At 45.6% G+C, this 9,643-nt stretch overlaps 1 protein-coding gene across 4 annotated transcripts in view; it reads left to right on the top strand.

Moving 5' to 3' along the window:
• Positions 1 to 639: 639 nt before the first annotated feature.
• LOC126537808 (uncharacterized) overlaps positions 640 to 9,643 on the top strand; it is a 269,368-nt gene continuing 260,364 nt past the window's right edge. For 2 of the 4 annotated variants that reach the window (XM_072287925.1, XM_072287923.1), the window contains exon 1: positions 640 to 775. The gene's annotated coding sequence lies outside the window, so the exon portion shown is untranslated. Of the gene's footprint in view, positions 776 to 2,534; positions 2,626 to 9,643 lie in introns of all 4 variants that reach the window. The other 2 variants (XM_072287924.1, XM_050184885.3) reach the window with 2 other exon arrangements.

Below are 9,643 nucleotides of genomic sequence, written 5' to 3'. Positions count from 1 at the left end.
TGCGCACGACAGCTGCACGCCGTTTTAAGAAATAAATGCGTCTGCGACGATCGTAGCCTCTTTAGCGTTTCGGTATTCCCTCGCGCGCATACTCCCTTGCGTTAAATGAAGCACAAGCGAAGCTCGATAGAATTACAGCGGAGGAAAACGGAACAACAACGTACGCCTAGCTGCTCCGCCTTAGCTTGAGCAACTTCAAGGGGCTTTCTCACTAGATAGTGGTGAGCATTCTTTTCTCATGCGCGTCACATGTGCAGCGCGGGTTCCCCATAAGCTTCTCTACCCATCTCCTTCACCCTCGACCCGCCGCGGTAGTGTTCACGTGTTCGCACAAACGCGAAAGTTGCGATGTCCATGGCGGTGGCCTCCACACTCAACAAATAATTAATGCTGCTACCACTACGCAGTGGGATTGTGACAATGGCAGCACCCTTATTCCTTAGCTGTGTGCGTTAGAAGCGCAGGTGTTAGCGTTGTGTGATAAATGCAACGCTATTGTATTTTCACACGCTTCCTTTCGACAAGGGCAAACGAGGCGCTCGGTTTTTGGTTAGCCGCCACCACGAAACAAACAGACAATGAAGCAAATTTTTCTGCGTCACCTACTTCATGCCTTACCTGTTTTAAACACTAGAAATGATATAACGGAACACACGTTAGAATAAGCAGTTTAGAAGGTTTACGCCAGCAGTTGTCTCACGAAATCCCGCTGTGCGGGCTAACCACGATAATTTTACAAAGGCTAACCATTATTTTCCTACTCTACCAAAAGCCGGTGAGTTGCAAAAGGCTTCGAAAGGAAGTGCGCTTTCTTTTCATGCGCTGCGTGTGGTTGCCGTGGTTGTGTTCTGTTCTGTTTCCTGCGAATTTCATGCCGAGGAAGTTTCATTAGGCCTCAGGAAATCACGCAGAGTGTTTACAATAGGCGAAGTCTCTTCCTGCTGCTAAAGGGCATGGAACACATCACCAGAGTTAATCGTTCTTTCTGACAGTTAATTTGCGCAAAGGATAAGAGTGATGAAATAGGTAATAGAATAGCCCCCAAGCATTCTCCGTCCAACGCTGTGTTTTACACCAAGACGGCGTCCTTCAGGTTTTGCTGGCGATTGACGTAAAAAAAAAAGATAAACTAGCGGACCACACATTGTGCCAGCTGAGCTCAGTAAATTTTATCCTGAGTGGGTGCAGTTTTGCTTCGACATTCAATGACAATCGAATGAAGTAGTGGCGCAGTACTTCCCGTTTTTAAAGGCGGCAACCGCATGCATATGAGTGTTTATTGTCCTGCAAGGCTGACGACAATATGCTTCGAATTTCTGCAGCCTATTTTAGTCAAGAAAGTTATGAATTAAGTGAAAGCATAGGATATACTTCTTTGAAATTAATATGTGTTCAGCAGCATCTTTTCGACTGCGACAGAGTTGACAGAAAAACTTCAGAATTTTTATGACTCGAATGATGCGTGACAACAGGCGTACATCATTAGAATAGTTGTTAGGAAAGCCGTTTACAAGGTCTCGCACTGGAAGTTAGCTTTCGTTGTCAGTAGATTAAGACTCAAAATGTAGTAATAAACAGAATATAAACTGATTTTATAATGCCATAGCAACCAGTGTGCATAAAGAAAGTCGCCGTTTCGCCCGAAAGCCGAAGCGTCGATTGCGATAGCAAAATAGCAGACAGCCATACGAAGCAAGGATAGTACTTTTCTCGGCCGTATCATCTTGTAAATATTCGCTTGCAAATAAATTAACAAGCACGGTGTCAATGCGCACAGCAAACGTGGACACATCACACTCAGTGACCACGGATACTCGCTGTGGAAACGCTTGCGCGAGGAAATGTGGCAGCAGCAGTGAGCGAAGAGATCTTCGTGCTGTCTATCGCTTCAACGCAAAGTGAGCGCCGAGAAAACACAACACCCACAAAGCTACGAGCCGCCGACGTACCTAGACTCTACCCGCAACGCAGATCGCTCTCCAGATACGGCCGCGCGAGCGTGTGCTGCCGCCACATGCGTAGTTGCAGTTTGAGTAGAACGCCGCCGCCCACCACTTCCCGCCCAAATGCCTCACAACGTTGGATGCCTCGAGTACCAGGGAATACGGCGCGCTTCCTTTGCGCTTCCGTCCCTTTTGCGAGGGTGAGACTGAGTCGCAATCGTCGTCCCCACTCGCACGATTTCATTCGCGCATACAGCGTAGGGCACGCGGCGACGGTGTTATCGTCATTAGACTTCATACGGAACCTCACGTCGACGCCATTGCCAACGGCATAAACGCGCTTGGAATGTCCATATAAATTCTATCGCAATAATAACTACACGTTAAGTCCACATCAGGTCTTCTCAGGAGGACACCAAGTATCTGTGTTGGGGCTAGTGCTTATTCTTGTAAAGCCCCCACCCCACCCATTCGAGCACATAACCGCTATTCACTTAGGTCTCAGGCAAGTCCTATTACTTTTCTAACAAAGATTGATGTCTCAGTGTACCTAAACGTCACTGATATTTCCTAATTTCTTGTTCCACGTAGAAACATCAAGTTTCTTCCTGATAATTCTTCGATGTGTTTGCGAATTTCACGTACAGAATATCAAACTAAGGTAGAAAGATGCCTATAAGCGGTGAGTCCGTGCTGTAAAAAACGCAGCATACAAATCAACTACGATAAGACAACACGTCTGCACGTCACCTCCCCCCCCCCTCCCCCCAAAAAAAATATTACCTATAATTTATTACAAGTTCGTGAACCATGCTCAATGGTATGTAAGGTGGAGTGACCCATACAGAAGCTGGTATTTAAAGGTAAAAACAATTTGATCGAAGGCTAGACAAAGAAAGTTCTTTTCGAACAATAAAAGTTTGGCGGCATGTTCTACTCATGTAACACGTGAAAGCGAAAGCTTGCAGCACATTTGGTAACGCATTAACATACACGATCTGTGGGGTCAGACTGTTTGCAAGACATAACGAACCACAGTGTCAACTGCATGTGTGGCCCTTCAAATCGATCTCCTCAACGACACGTGCGAGCATTTAATGCACTACGTATATGTACAGCTTGCTTGTAGCCAGTAAGTGTCACGATTGTGTAACACAACCGGAACCGAATTAAATACTCATATGAGTGTTGTACCTCATGATGGTTGTACCTCATGATGGTCCATTTTAAGTGCTCTCCGGTAGCAGGTGGGTCTTCGACATTGCACCGCACATTTGGCCGAGCGCATGTATTTGAAGTCCCGTGAGCGATCCTCATATTGTTTAATTAAAGTCTTTTACCACACGACGGTAATACACTCTTACACTCGTACATACAACCCAGCCTCGCCCATGCGATCGGGGCTCCGATTTATTAACCGCCTTGACGCCACGTTTCTGTACGTTGTATGCGTGATTCTAATGAATGTATGGACTGTACGGTGCACTTTTCTGAGTACTCACGGCCTCTGCATAACGACAGGAATGAGCCTCACATTTTGACCTTTTTAGGGGTGGGGGAGGGGTAGCGGGGTGCGTAATGAACCACAGCTGAGGATTATAGTTTTTGTGCCATTTGAGGGGACGCCGTGTTTTTGTGTATGAGCCATAGTTTTTGTACTACTGGACCGAACGACGCGTTTTTTTGGTAGAAGCCACTGCAATAAGTTACTTAAGGCTTTCGCCTTAAAATACAGTGTGCTAAAGCTGTCAGGCATTTCGCAGCGCAAAAAAAGTCCTCGAAATATTTATTACTCCCTAAAGGAGTAGAAGAATGGCATTCCCTATCCCGACAGTCCTTCAATCAGCCCCTCATTAAAACAATTTGAAGAGCCGCTTTCATTTCATTTCCGTTGCGGCTATTAAAGTTGTAGAGATACCATGTACTGCTGATTTTCAACAAGTTGCGGCACTGTTGCTCTTCTTTTCGATTATTTTCAGAGCACTATGCATGTGATTGCTCTGCAATTTTTAAACTTCTGTTTTTTTTTTTGCCTCCTCATTGGTGTCATATGTGATTTGCTCTCTAGCATATTATGCACTGTATTCCCATTTGTACATTTAGATCTGCTTATGATTATTGTTATTTTATGTTCGGTAAAAACACTGCCTCTTATTCCTATATTGTATTATGTACGGCTGTCTATTTTATTTATTTATTTATTTATTTATTGTACCTTCAAGGCCCGAAGGCGTTACAGAAGGGAGTGGACGAAATGCAGAGCATGTGCAGATAACAGGGTATAATAATAAAAAAGAATGAAAGTGCGGATTAACAAAAGTATTCTTCAAAAGTAGTTCCTAAAGCGGATATATCGGGTATGTTAACAATTAAGGCCGGCAGATGATTCCATTCATTCGTAGTTTTTGTAACGAACCTCGGGTGAACAGTATTCAGAAATAAATAAATAAACTTAAATAACATACCCCTGCGTGGTATAGTACCCACACCGCAAAACTGAGAAAGCGCAAATCGAAAAAAAATTTAGATGTTGGCGACATATATCTGCTCCAACTACTGGTGGCCCAATTCAGTTACAGATATGCAAATCACGCTTGAATAAGAGCATTTGCAGCACCGGAGAACGCCCTTATTGTAACTAGTGATATGCTAGAAATTTTGAAATTGTTGTGGTTGGCAATAATTAAAAGAATAAAAACCGCTTCGACCCTTAAGTACACATATTTGAATACAGTTAGATATTCCTGAAGAACATTGTGTAAATCATGTGGAACTGACATTACAATACATCGGAGGCGGCAAACGATATTACGACCGCTGGCGGTCCCAACAAAACCGCCGCGGCTCCTCCTGCTGACGCATCTATGAAAAATGTCTCAATGAGAGAACCTGATGGCATCAAGATGGCAAGTTGGGCCATTTGGTTAGGATTCATTGTAAAGTTCGTTGCAGCGCAGCACAATACATGGACAATAGGAAGGTGTAAAAAGCAGCGCCGTGTCGTCGTTTTAAACCCTCCTTTTTTCCTTGTCTTGTGTTGCGCTGTAACGAACCTTACGGTGAACCTGATGGAACCGAGTGCCCGGTTGCTCGTCATATTTTGGCAATCTGTTATGCTGCACGTCAGTCTAACACTACACATAGCACTAGGTGCGGTATGAATAGAAGGCAAAGGTGATGCTCAATAGCCTATCAAGGAAAAAAATTCGTAATTGCCTGCGAGCCTCAACAGTATGTGCAGCAGTACGTTTACCTAGGTCAATTAATCGGAGGAGAGCCTGATCCAGAGAAGGAAAATTATAGAAGAATAAAAATAGGCTGGAATGCATAGGGCAGGCATTACCAAATCCTGACTGGGAGTTCACCACTGTCGTTGAAAAGAAAGGGTGCTATGATTGCATTCTGCCGGTGCTAATTATGGGGCCGAAACTTGGACGTTAACAAAGAAGCTCGAGAACAAGTTAAGTACCGGGCGAGGAACAACTAAAAAGAGCAGTGTCGATAAGCGAGCAAACATGGATAGCCGATATCCTAGTTGGCATTAGGAGGGAAAAATGAAGTTGGGCAGGCCATGTAATGCGTAGAGTAGATAACCGGGGAAGCATTAAAGTAACAGAATGGGTGCCAAAGGCAGGCAAGCGCAGTCGGGGAGGGCGGAAAATGAGGTTGGGTGATGAAATTAGGAAATTTGCAGGCGCAAGTTTGAATCAGCTAGACAGCGGGAATAGAAGATTACTGGGACAGGTCTTCGCCCTGCAGTGGACATCAAAATAGCCTCATGATGATGATAATGATGGTTATCTCCATTGGTCGAACAAAATAGCAGAGAAGCGCGCTTTCCAACTGTGACATCTTTGTTTGCAGTGTCGATATTTCTAAGGCGGTTGGCTAGAATTGCTTGCAATTATCTTTTTTATAGGAATCAAATGGCAGTGGTATCATTTGCCCATTCACAGGTGCAGAGAAAGCTGAGAAGTAAAAATACGTACAGCAATCGCACACTAAGCCTCTAAACATTACAATTACCTCGAGCGCAATTCCAAAAGCTATGTTGCTGCGGACTTGCCTTGGCATACGATATACCCCGATTCTTTAGCCACCTCCTGTTATTTTTGAGCCTAACATAACCAACCCACTAAGGCAGACAGAAGCAGGATTGAAAATAGGAAAAAAAAAGAATGTGATATTAAGTACCGCAAAGCAAAAATATAAACCTCTTGTAAGGAATTTGCTGTCAACTTTCGGTCGGAGCCTTGCCTTGCTATTGTCTCTGAAAAGAACCGGATTGTCACATTTGATGCTCTTTTTTATACCAAAAAATGAGGGCTGAAAAGTTTGCTTTCATATTCGTCGCGATCACCAGATTGTTGTAGAGGTGGGAACACTTGCAACATTGGGGCGTGAGTACATATTGCTGCACTGTGATTTTTCGCGCATGTTCTTTGAGTATACCAAACTTAAGACACCTGCACCTTTCTCCCGTCAGTTTTAGCATTGTGTAAGCCATCAAATGAGCGCTAACTACACTGTTTCGTTCAACATATGTCGCACTTGTCTACAATGGTCCTGGTTAATAGAAGTGCCGACAGCGGCGAGCAGTCGTCTTTAAAATCAAGAAAACTTCACAAATGACCTTCTCAGTAATGAGTGAGGAGCAATTTGTAATTCCATATTTGAACTATACCGATATTGGAAACTATACCACAAAGTGTCGTGCATCTTATTATTTCAAAAAATGTCGACAGAAGCTCCATATCGAAATCTAATGCCATTCCAGTTATATTGTTTTCGCTCAGTGAGAAGCGTAGAATTATAGGACACATAAAATCATACGAAGAAAACACTGTAAGAATAAAATAAGATACGCACAGTCACGAAAGCAGCCAGTTACTATATTTTAAACCCTGCCTAAATTTTACTTCCACAGCTAAGCTGTTCGGTCCTCAGCTCGGTCCTCAGCTAAGCGACGTTGTACACGCTTCAATACTATTTTTCGTAAACCTACAAGATTTAGGAGCAAGAATAATGGCGGAGTTGTTCCTGAACGGCGTTCACTGTACGCGTTTCTTCTCGTTTTGGCTATGGCGAGCAATAGATCGAAGAAATGAAATGATAACTCGAAAGCGAACGGCAGTGGCCCAGAAGTTGGTAAAAGGTGGAGAAGCTGGCCGGATATTTTCAAACTATATGCAGCGGCCGGCCGGCGCAAGGCGCCAGCGGCGCGATTTTGAACAGCGCCGCGAACGGCAGCACTAAGAGAACTGGCATGGGAAATAGACGACGGGGCCAAGGTGTACACGGCGCTTCCAGTAATTTCACTCTACGGCCTAATGCCTCAGGTACAGGAGCACGTATTTACGTGTGTCTGCTCTTGAGAAAGGTGGTGGCGTGTACTAGTCAGATCTGGTAGTTTCAGGTAATAGATATTGTTACGGAGAGTATTTAATCCACAGTAAAGGGTAAGCACTAGGCTAGTCAAGACTGCACAGGGCGCACAGGTTTCAGCAGGTCTTTCAATTGGACAAAAGTGACTGTGACCCAGCCGCACTACAACGTCTTTGTGTTTGCCACTGTTCGTGACAGCACCGTCCCGGTACTGGCTGTGGTCAAAATGGGTCATCGCAGTTGTAACGCTCGAGGCGGGAAACATTTACGATATGTCACTTCGTGATGTGGCCGTCGATGAAGTGGATGCCATGGGAGTTCTCATAGGTGACAGGACTCACGTGGACGAACGGAAGGGCAACGTCCCAATCGTGGTGATCATCAGAAACGTACATGGAAAGCATGTTGGTCAGTGTACGGTTGAGACGTTCGATGAGGCCTTTGGTTTGAGGGTGATATTAGGTGTTTAAGTTGTGATGAGCAGCGCATGATCGAAGTAGATCGTCAACCACAAGTGACACAGAAGTAGCGACCGCGATCTGTGAGTAGGAGACGTGGAGCACCATGTTGGATGATGACGTTCTACAGTAGGATGTCGGCTACGTCCGTTGCGCAACTGGTTGGCAACGCTTGAGTAGGTGCATATCGCCTGGTATAATCTGTTCCGACTGCAAGCCATTTGTTGCCTTTCGTGGAAATTGCAAAGCGGCAGAGCAAGTCCAGGCAAACTCGATAAAACGGCTCGGTTTGAACGCCAATTGGCTGAAGGAGACCAGCAAGTTAAGTGGCAGGTTTCTTGCGCCGCTGACACAGGTCACAAGATGTTACGTAGCGGCAAACGGAATGATAAAGACCCTTCCAGAGGAAACGTAGTCGTATGCGATCATAAGTTCTGGAGACACCTAAGTGCCCGGAAGTTGGGGCTTCATTAAACTAGAGGAGGACATCTCTTCGTAGACGACACGGGACAACTAACAGCACTTCTGCGCCATCGGAGTGCATGTTGCGGCAGTAAAGAACGTTATCCTGAAGCAAGAAGGTGAGTGAGGAGTCGAGGGGGCCGGATTGTAGATGGTCAATAAGAGACAGCAATGATGGATCTCTGCGTTGTTCGTCAGCCATATGGATGACGTCTGTTATAACATCTAGGAGTCGGGGTCTGTTTCAGTGGAGTCGCATGATTCAATGGAGTGACAAGATAGGCAGTTCGCGTTAGTGTGTAACTTGCCAGATTTGTACATAACCGAGAACATGTACTCCTGTAATGGTAACGTCCCACGGCCGAGCCTATCGGTGGGTTCCTTAAGAGTAGAGAGCCAGTAAAGCGCGTGATAGTTGGTTATGACCACGAACGGCCATCCATATAGGTACGCACGAGCAATTACACCATTACTGAGCAACCTCGCTCAGTAATGGTGTAATTATTTTCGGACTGTGACAGGAAGCGACTAGAATTGCTATCACAAGGTTAGCTCCATTCTGTGTTTGGGCGAGAAAAGCACCTGTGCCGTGACCGCTTGCGTCTGTGCGAAGCTCTGTTCCAGCAGTTGGGTCAAAATGAGCCATCACAGGTGGTGATGTGAGGGCAGAAATCAGCGATGCAAAGGAATTCGCTTGGTCCCTGCCCCAAGAAAAGGTCGCAGCATTTTTCAGGATGTCCATGAGGCGCCGAGCAATGTCCGTGAAGTTGAGAAGAAAACAGCGAAAGTAGGAGCTGGGCCCAAGAATGCTTCATACTTCATGCGTGGACCGCGGTTCCGGAAACTCGTTGATGGCACGGACTTTGTCAGGGTCTGGTTGGACACCAGAAGCATCAACAGGTGTCCAAGTAATTTGATTTGGCGGCTCCTAAAGATGCACTTAGAGGAACTGAGCTGGAGGCCAGCCCGGCAAAATATGCGGAGAATGGCCGGCAGACGAGGGAGGAAGGGCTAGAGAAAGGCTCTATCACGTCTTTGTCAAGCATTTTCTCTACCTCGTTTTGGATGACTTCGCGCTCAGAGTGAGACACTCGGTAAGGGCGCTTGTGTAGGGGGCTAGCATCTCCAGTGTCAATGCGGTGGGCAACGACATGCGTAAGGCCTATTGGACTGTTCTCAACATCAAAAACGTCCAGGTAAGGAAATGGGACGGCATGGAGTGCTTGAGTTTGGAAAGGTAGGAGGTCGGGGAATATTTTGTACAGAAGTGCCCTGTTTGGTGCTGGTATGAAAGGTCCGGGCACGGTCTCAGTGTCAGCAGCGAATGCACAAACTGTACATTCTTCCAGTGATGATAGTTCCGCTATTGAAATTCTTTGATGAAGAATATGGATC

This window comes from Dermacentor andersoni, chromosome 4 (assembly GCF_023375885.2).
Source record: "Dermacentor andersoni chromosome 4, qqDerAnde1_hic_scaffold, whole genome shotgun sequence".
Lineage (NCBI taxonomy): Eukaryota > Metazoa > Arthropoda > Arachnida > Ixodida > Ixodidae > Dermacentor > Dermacentor andersoni.
Note: the sequence above shows the minus strand (reverse complement) of the source record. Positions and strands in the feature narration are given on the sequence as shown.